This window comes from Zootoca vivipara, chromosome 5 (genome assembly GCF_963506605.1).
Source record: "Zootoca vivipara chromosome 5, rZooViv1.1, whole genome shotgun sequence".
Lineage (NCBI taxonomy): Eukaryota > Metazoa > Chordata > Lepidosauria > Squamata > Lacertidae > Zootoca > Zootoca vivipara.
In genome coordinates, this window is record NC_083280.1 from 4,237,023 (window position 1) to 4,246,845 (window position 9,823).

Consider the following 9,823-nt stretch of genomic DNA (forward strand, 5'->3'; position numbering starts at 1 on the left):
TCTAGCTGAAGTTGTGGCATACAAAAAGAGTATACCATCTTTTGGGGGGATCTCATCTCCAACTATTCCAAGCAAAAAGGCCTCTGGTTTTTGTTTTTTTTAATAAAGGTATTCTTGAACACCTTTTTTAATTCATTATAGATGAGTAACACTCCAAAGAAGATTAAATAAAGCCTCTGGACTGAGAGACACACCATTCATTTAACACACTTTGTTTCCTGCCATGAACCGACAGAACCTGGGCATTGTGGCTGTGAGAACAGAATGCTGGACTAGGTGGGCCATTGGCCTGGTCCAGAAGGCTGATCTGATGTTCTTATGAGGAAAGATGGATCTGATTCCCAGATCCAGGAAACCCACTCTTCTCCCCTGGCCCTAGGAGGACCCACTTGCCAATTGCAAAGAAGGTGTCAAGTGGGCTGGGCTGGAGAGAGAGCACAATTCAGGGCTTGGTCTTGGTGTGGTGGTGGCTGGGATGGAGGCTCTGACATGCTGCTGTGTGCTTCCCCACCAGAGGAAATTATCAAAGCGGAGCCGGCGGTGCCGTCTTCAACTTACCTCCTCCGCCAGGCGATGGAGACCGTCGCACAGATGACGTAAGGATGGGGAGGTACTTCTAGTCTGCCTACAGCTTGTCACTGCCCCACCTATTCCTGGCACTTCCCTTGCCATACCCTGAAATTGTACCCCTTGGCCAGACACAGTGGATATTTCCTCACCAGGTTGATGGACTTCTGGGTGCTGATCATTTCCTCTCCCCTCCTTTCTCTTTCCTCTTCAGTGCCTTGAGACCACCCATGAACAGCTGTTGAAGACCACCATCAAAAAGGTCTTTGCTTTGCCCTTGACGGGCAAAGCGACACAGAGCCAGGTAACTGAACTTTCTGCTTCTAGGGATAGGAATGGAGGAATATGGGGTTGCCAGGTTCAAGTGCCTGAGCTGTGTAAGCTACAAACGAAGGTGGAAGTACGATAGTTAGGGCCAAATGGTTTGGAACACCCCAAGGAAGTTGAGCCCAGTGTGGAGTCCTCTATCTTTATACCCCATGACCTGTAACCTTTCTTGATGTATGTCAAAGAACATTTGATGTTTAGGACTCTTTGTGCGCTGTGTTTGAAGCCCTGCATAAGCTTTGTTACAAATTGGCTGAGCAGCTGGAGGCCAAGGCTGCCCTATTGCATTAGCCCTAATATCCTGGGTCCCTAGCTGGATCTGCTGAAGCTTGCTGTGACTCTCTTGATTCTGTGTGCCATTTCAAAGGTGTTCCCTCACCTTTTCTCATTCTGGCTACAGGCTGCAAAAAGACTTTTCTTTCTTTGAAAAGAAAGAGAGTTGAAGAATGTGTGCTTCTCCAGATGGGCTGCCCTTGGCCCAAGAGTCAGGAGTGGTTGGGAGTCCAGAGCACATGGGATTTCCATGGGGGTCTTCAGCTTTTAAATGCTTTTGCTTCTCTCCTTTCAGGACTTCTACCAGCAGACGGTAAATGCATGCATAAACATGCTGAGCGGCTTGCTGTCGGAGGCCCCCTCCCTGAAGACCCTGCAGCAGATATTGGAGGTAAGGGAGCCCCCAAGATGTCAGAGCAGATCCCCGGCAGGAGGACAGACCCCCTTGAAATGATTGCACGGGGGGGGGGGGCACCTGTGGCCAACTCACTGGTTGTGGATGCTGATGGTGAACTGGGCCTCTGTTCTGCTAGGAATGCTTGTGCAAGGCACACATTCAAAGATACCGTATGTCCTCTGCTGATGGCATTAGGGGAAAGGCCGTGGCTCAGGGGCAGAGCATCTGTTTTGGATGCTCAAGGTCCCCGGTTCAATCCTCAGCATCTCCAGGTGGGGCTGGGAAAAGACTCTCTGTCTGAAAACCCAAAGGACCAGCTGCCATTCATCATTCCCTGTGGGCAACACCAAGGTTGGTGCATGAATGGCTGGGCTTGGGCTAAGGATGCGGCCTGCATTCCATGGCTACGGCTGGGCTGAGGTGGATGTTATATTATTGTAATTATCACACACACAAACACACAAATGGCAGATCGCAGGGCAGTTCACAACATGAAAATACAAAATGAGAACACAAAATACACAATAAAACAAAAACAAACTGGGAGCCAATTAATTTCAAATTCTATTAATGTTTAATGTGTTTTAATGGCTTTTTTCTATATCTTTAGTTCTTACTTTGTTTGTAAGCTGCCTCCAGTCCTTGTCAAAGGAGGTATATACTAATAATAATAATAATAATAATAATAATAATAATAATAATAATAATGAAGTAGAACAAATTGCAGCAAACATTCTCTTTTTCAAAACAACCCCTTTTTGCAATTTGGAGTTAAATGTCCCCTCTAGGGTCCCGGCATGATTGATCCAGGCAGTAACCGAAGCTTTGTCAATTTGCAAACCCAGATTAACGTGTGATGATGGTTATTTCTCTCCCACAGCGCACATATGGCTATTTACTCCACAACCATCTATGAGCGCCAAAGAGCCATGAAGTCCACCAGCTTCCTAATAAAATATGTGGCGGAACACCTGGATTTCGATGTGCGTGATTCTGCAATTTCAGATTATTATTATTTTTATATAAAAGACTCTCTGTCTGAAACCCCAAAGGGACAACTGCCATTCATCATTCCCTGTGGGCAACACCCAGGTTGGTGCATGAATGGCTGGGCTTGGTCTAAGGATGCTGCCTGCATTCCATGGCTATGGCTGGGCTGAGGTGGACGTTGCATTATTGTAATTATCATACACACAAATGGCAGATCGCAGGGCAGTTCACAACATGAAAATACAAAATGAGAACACAAAATACACAATAAAACAAAAACAAACCAGGAGCCAATTAATTTCTAATTCTATTAATGATGATTTCTCTCCCACAGCACACATATGGCTGGATGTACTCCCCGGAGATCTACGAGCAGCAAAGAGCGGTGAAGGCCACCAGCTACTTAATAAAATATGTGGCTGAACACCTGCAATTTGATGTGAGTGACGCTGCGGAGGCAGAGCATAGCCATCATGGCTAATAGCCATGGGTAGCCTTCTCTTCCATGAATTTGCCTCATCTTCTTTGAAAGCCATCTTGGTCCATGGCCATCAATGGCTCCTGTAGCAAGGAGTTCCAAAGTTTAGCTGTGCACTGCAAGAAGAAGGACCATCCTGAAACTTCAGTTTCATTGGAGGTCCCGGAGTTCTCATGTTAGGACGGAGAGAGAGAGCTTTCTCTCCACTTCCCCCTTGCCATACATTGCGTCTCCTCTTCCTTGCCGTTTTTCTAAACAGAACCCCCCCTCCCAATGCTGCAACCATAGAGCTCCATAACCCCCTTACTCCTTTTGGTTGCCCCCTTCTGAACCTTTCCCAGTTCTGATTTATAATTTTTGAGGTGAAATTGATAATATTTGTGTTGATCCCAATGGGAAAATGGGAGGTTTTGAGCAGGGAGCACTAATGCTGTATAACCCTCCTTAGGAAAGGAAGTGCGGAGGAGGGTGCAGCTAAGAAAGGGCCACGTGGTGAAATGGGCCAGAGAAGACTATTTCGTCTCTGGCCCCTCCATATACCACAATGACATCTCAAAAGTGGCCAAGGTAGGTGTGGCTTTTTGGACTCTTTCTTGCTAAGACCGCAGCCAGCTCCCAGATAGCAGAGGTTTGTCCATTCGGGCCAATGGGGCCCTGCCCCACAAACCTCCTCAGGCTCAAAACAGAGGCAGGGGGGAGCAGATTTCCTATAAATGAAACTTTCTCTTCGGATGTAGAATTAGCTTGTTTCTGGGAAGGAAAGAAGGCATTGGTTTCCATGGCTGTGGCTCGCGCCTCTGTTTCCATTCTGCTGCAGTTCGGCTTCCAAAAAAACAACCACCAATATATTTTCCTCCCTCCCCACCCTCCTACTTTCCATCCCATTTTTCAGTTCTTCCTGACAGCTTCAGGCTTGTGCATCCTTTGTCTCTTATTTTGATGTTACAGGACTTTGGCGGCATCTTCCAAAAACAACTATAAAAGAATATTCAAAGAGGCCCGAAAATATATACGTCGCCAAGACCGAAAAGAGACAGCCATCGGAATGGCGTTTTATTTTGCTGTGAGTGTCGGAAACGGGGAAAGAGGCGCTCCTGCTCATGGGCATACCCAGCATGGGGCGGGGGGGGGGCAGCTGCCCCCCCAGACACAAAAAATTAAATGGTTATAAAGTGATGAAACAGGCAGCAGCCGAGCGAGGAAGGCAGGTATTCCGCTGGCGACACAGCCGCCCAGAAGGGAAAGGGAATCTTCAGAGGGAGCCGCTTGAGCTCTTGTAAGCCTTCCAATCTGAGCAGGTCCAGGTCCTTTGTCTCTTATTTTGATGTTACAGGACTTTGGCGGCATCTTCGAAAAAGAACTATAAAAGAATATTCAAAGAGGCCCAAAAATATATACGTCGCCAAGACCGAAAAGAGACAGCCATCGGAATGGCGTTTTATTTTGCTGTGAGTGTCGGAAACGGGGAAAGAGGCGCTCCTGCTCATGGGCATACCCAGCATGGGGCGGGGGGGCAGCTGCCCCCCCCCAGACACAAAAATTTAAATGGTTATAAAGTGATGAAACAGGCAGCAGCCGAGCGAGGAAGGCAGGTATCCCGTTGGCGACACAGCCGCCCAGAAGGGAAAGGGAATCCTCAGAGGGAGCCGCTTGAGCTCTTGTAAATGCGCGATGGATTGGGGGGGGGGTTTGCCGGCGAGTTTCGCGGAGAGAAGGCAGGCGCGTTTCCCTCAACGCTGTGCTTCGTCGTCGCAAGCACGAAGCAGCTCTGCTCGGTTGGCCTGGCGCCCATTGCACCCGGAGCGGGGCGCCAGCTCCCTTTCTGCCCATGGAGAGGGGCCAGTTTCCGGGAGAAGCACCCCTTTGCCCAATCGGCGGGCGAACGCGCAGTCAGCGGCCCTTGAGCGAGCGAGCTCCAGAGAGGCGGCCATACATATATTGTATGGACTATATTTTTTATGGAAGAATAATGAATACATAATAAAAGATGCACTTTTTAATGCTCTAACAGGGGATGTGCATATCCAATTCAGACGCTTCTATGACCTAGCGCACAAGCCGTCTCTTCCTGTGCCGTCTCTTCTTGTGTCTTCTTGAGGTAGTGTTGTTACGGATAGTGTTTTGAATATGTACACTCAAGTAAAAATTTTAGCTGCATGTTGACATTGTTAAACCACTAGTCTCAATCTTGAAAAGATATTCTATTAGTTGAATCTAAGGTACGTTTCTGCAAGTGGAAGCAGACCTTTCCATGATGGAACAGGGTTGGATCTTCTGAGGACTTCTGTGAATAGAAGTGGAGAATTCCCCCCCCCCCAATTCCTCTTTTTCCCTTCAGTGGGCTTGCCTGGTGCCTTCATTATATACCTTTAGATGCCAGGCAAAAGGGTTCCTTTTCAACCAGGCCATTGGCAGATTAACATCCTACGCCCTTTCAACTGTGTTTGTTAGAGGGAGAGGGGTTATTGGTTTGGTTTGTTCATGTTTTTCTTATTTATTTTGTGCTTCTTCTTTTGTATTTGTATGTTGTGAACTGCCCTGAGATCTACGGGTGAAGGGCAGTATGCAAATTTTTAAAATGGAAAAATAAATAGTACAATATTCTTGGTTCCTTCACTTGACTCAGGACCACAGTGCAGACCCTGAAACAACTGGTTGGGCGTTTTGGAGCTGTCACTGATGCGGAAATGTTTGAAGAGCTGAAGAGCTGCTGGGATATGCTGTCGAGTGAAGAAAACTTTTTCAAAGGCATCCGTCTTCTGGCAAGATAAGAAGGTGAAAAGGACTGGCAGGTGAGGCAAGAAGAGCAGCCCCCCCCCCCTCCAGGCCTGCTTTCTGGGAAATGGGGATAAACTTAAGACTTATTTCAGAAAATGTATGTGCTGTTGGTTGTAATAAAACAAACTTCAAAGCGGCTGAAAAGAAAAGATAAGAAAATATCGATTAGAAAAACTAACAACAATAATTTGAGACTTTTGAAAAATTAAAATAACAATAGACTAAAACCAGATTAACATTTGCACCAGCTTTCTAAACATCTGGGTAAAGGTAAAGGTAAAGGTAAAGGGACCCCTGACCATTAGGTCCAGTTGTGACCAACTCTGGGGTTGCGGTGCTCATCTTGTGTTATTGGCCGAGGGAGCCGGCGTACAGCTTCCAGGTCATGTGGCCAGCATGACAAAGCCACTTCTGCCGAACCAGAGCAGCGCACGGAAACACCGTTTACCTTCCCGCTGTAGCAGTACCTATTTATCTACTTGCGCTTTGACATGCTTTCGAACAGCTAGGTTGGCAGGAGCTGGGACCGAGCAACGGGAGCTCACCCCGTCGTGGGGATTCGAACCACCGACCTTTTGATCGGCAAGCCCTAGGCTCTGTGGTTTAACCCACAGTGCCACCCGCGTCCCAAATATCTGGGTAGGCATGTCTAAACAAGAATGTTCTTAGCAGGTGCCCAAAAGAGTACAGTGCTACCTCTGGTAAAGAACTTAATTTGTTCTGGAGGTCCGTTCTTAACCTGAAACTGTTCTTACCCTAAGAAACCACTTTAGCTAATGGGGCCACAACTCCCTAACTTCACCCTTTTGTATCATAGCAAAAATTAAATAGTCTCTCATTATATCTGTTGCTCATAGTTCAAATTCTGCTCGCGAATTTGTGATATTGTAATATGTCTTCAAATAGTCCTAAAAAGCCTTCCATTAAACATAAAACAGTCATGGTGAAGTTCTGTTATTTTAGCTCCCACCTTTGCTGATCTATTCTTTGCTTACCCATTCTTTTCTGCTGGGAACCTTTTTGTTTTTCCATTTCTGTGCATAGAGAATCCTAGCTGCTGTAGTCACAGTTTGTTTGTTTTTCTTTGGGGAGGGTGTATAATCACTTTGAACATCTTTTTTATATCATTTCTCCAAAATCCCTTGTTTTCTTTCAGGTCCACCTCACTTTCTCTTCCTGGTCTTCTTTTATCTTCTTCCAGCTGCCCATGATTGTCAAAGCGATCTACAATCATCTCCCAAACATCTCAGACGCCCGCAAAAAAGAAGAGGCTCTTGCAGCTATAGCCAACCTCGCTGCGAAGTGGGCTGATCCCCGTTGTAGACTGCCTGTTGGACTGCTCCATGGTGAAGGGTGAAGGGCAGTATGCAAATTTTTAAAATGGAAAAATAAATACAATATTCTTAATTCCTTCACTTGACTCAGGACCACTGTGCAGGCCATGAAAGAACTGGTTGGGCATTTTGGAGGTATCACCGATGGTGAAATGCTTCAGTTACAAAGCTGCTGGGATGGCCATGATTGTCAAGGAAATTTACCATCAGCTCCCTGGGATTTCAGACTCCCACACTAAAGAGGAAACACTTACGGCAGTGGTCAACCTCACCGCAAAGCGTCTCAGTCCAGTGATGCACACCTTGCTGGACTGCTCAATTGGCTGCGATGAGTAAGGATCTCTGTGTTACGGGGAAATAAGATATAGGAATTAGGGGAGATTGCTTTGCCAATGTGCAAAGTTTTTGTGAGGTGGAAATGGGGAGAGCTGAATTTAAAAATCTCTTTTTAAAAATTGCAGAAGAGCTGCAGCGATCTGGGGAGCTGTGCTTAGGAACCGATATGCCAGCAGTCAACTCGTAAAACCTCTGCTGAGGAGGATCCTGGGGAAGGACACCAATCCGCAGGTTCCAACAGCGGTAGGAAACCATTCAGTTTCTATGTTGCTTCCTGCATAGAGTGTTGGGAGATCTTGATCTGACGATGACCTCTGCTGAATGCCGTTCTCCTGTCTTTGTCTCTCCAGGCCACCAACGCTTTGTGCAGGATCCTAGCATTACCGGAGGCTTCCGGTCTGCTGGAGGAGAACTTCCCCAGGATCTTGCTGGCGCTCAGCCTGAGGATCAGCTTTGTTCTGGAAAACAACTGAAGAGGTTCGAGGGCACCGAGTACCATCGCAGGCCCCTCATCCCGTCTGGATCCGCTGGCGTAAGGGACCTGCTAATGCATTTGGGGTGGCCCTCCCTTCTCTCTCTGGGCGCTTGGGGGAGGGCTAATCCCAAGAGATAGGCTGAGATTGGGGAGATAGGGGAGATTGCTTTGCAAAAGGTATATATGCCAATGTGTAAAGTTTTCATTATGTGGAAATGGGGAGGGCTAAATTTAATGTATGTATGTGCGATATAAAGTAAAAAAAAGAAAAAAGGCCTGACTTTTTTTAAGAAAAGGGGGGAAAATAAAAAATCTCTTTTGAAAAATTGCAGAAGAGCCGCAGCGATCTGGGGAGCTGTTGTCAGCAATCAGTATGCCAGCAGCCAGCTCATAAAACCAATGGTGAGGAGGATCCTGGAGAAGGACTCCAACAGCGGTAGGAAACCATTCAGTTTCTATGTTGCTTCCTGCATAGAGAGTTGGGAGATCTTGATCTGACGATGACCTCTGCTGAATGCCGTTCTCCTGTCTTTGTCCCTCCAGGCTACCAACGCTTTGTGCCGGATCCTCACATTACCCGAGGCTTCAGGTCTGCTGGAGGAGAACTTCCCCAGGCTCTTGCTGGCCCTCAGCCTGCGGATCTGTATCATCCTTGAAAGAGCAGAAGAGGTTCGAGGGCACCGAGTATCATCCCAGGCCCCTCTTTGCGTCTTGATCCGCTGGCGCATCTAGTTGCTATATTGAGAGAATGGAAATGGGAAGAATTTAAAATTAAGAAGTAGAAATTGCTAAAGATGAGCAGAAATGAACCGCAGATAGGGGGAGTTCGAGGAGGTCTCCTTTTAAAATGTTAAAGGAAAATGATTATTACATTTTAGTTTTTTAGTTTTTATTCTTTATGTTGTTTTGGGTTGGTGTTATGTTTGTATTATGTGTTGTCAGTTGTGTTTAATTATAAAATGAATAAATATTATTATTTTTTAAAAAGAACTTAATTCGTTCTGGAGGTCCGTTCTTAACCTGAAACTGTTCTTACCCTAAGGTACCACTTTAGCTAATGGGGCCTCCCGTTGTTACCGCACCGCCACTGTGCAATTTCTGTTCTCATCCTGAAGCAAAGTTCTTAACTCGAGGTACTATTTCTGGGTTAGCGGAGTCTGTAACCTGAAGCGTATTGGTGGATCTTACGCCGATCCTCCCGCAGCAGGCACCCTGCAAGACTGTGTGCAGCCCAGTGCACTGGTTCAGGAACAGAACTTCAGGAACAGTGACTGGAGTTCCAGTTGCTTTTCTTATATACAGCAGAGCAAAACCAAAAGCAAAGTTTCCATACACAGCTCTCTCATCTAACACACACCAACTATCTCCAGAATCTCTCAAAACTCCCCAACAACGGCCTTGCAGTATCATGCTGCTTCTCAGGGAACTTTCATCCAATCACAGCCTGTTGCTAGGCCTCTCAGTTGCTAGGCAAACTTTAGCCCCGGAGTCCAGCCAATTTGGCTGCTTCCCAGCCTTCTAATTGCTTCTCCAAAGCTGCCTTCCTTTCTCAGACTTTAACAAAGCATCTGTAACCTGAAGCGTCTGTAACCTGAGGTACCACTGTACAGTGAAGGTGCCAGTTTGAACTCAATAGGCAGGGAGTTCCAAAGTTTAGGGAAGCTTTTAATGTTTAATAGATGATTGTATTTTAATGTCTGTTGGAAGCCGCCCAGAGTGGCTGGGGAAACCCAGCCAGATTGGCGGGGTATTAATACATTATTATTATTATTATTATTAGGTGCTGACACACTAAATGTTCTTACAAATGCAGAACAGGTATTATGCGGTGCCTGAAATAGTGCCAATTCCACCAATCAAAGGGGTCG

General features: G+C 46.5%; 1 long non-coding RNA gene across 1 annotated transcript; it reads left to right on the forward strand.

The window, feature by feature from the left end:
• Positions 1 to 781: 781 nt before the first annotated feature.
• On the forward strand, positions 782 to 3,737 carry LOC132592103 (uncharacterized). The gene is made up of 3 exons (XR_009557535.1): positions 782 to 871; positions 1,463 to 1,558; positions 3,481 to 3,737. It is a non-coding gene; the product is annotated as an uncharacterized LOC132592103 (long non-coding RNA).
• The last annotated feature ends 6,086 nt before the right edge of the window (positions 3,738 to 9,823 follow it).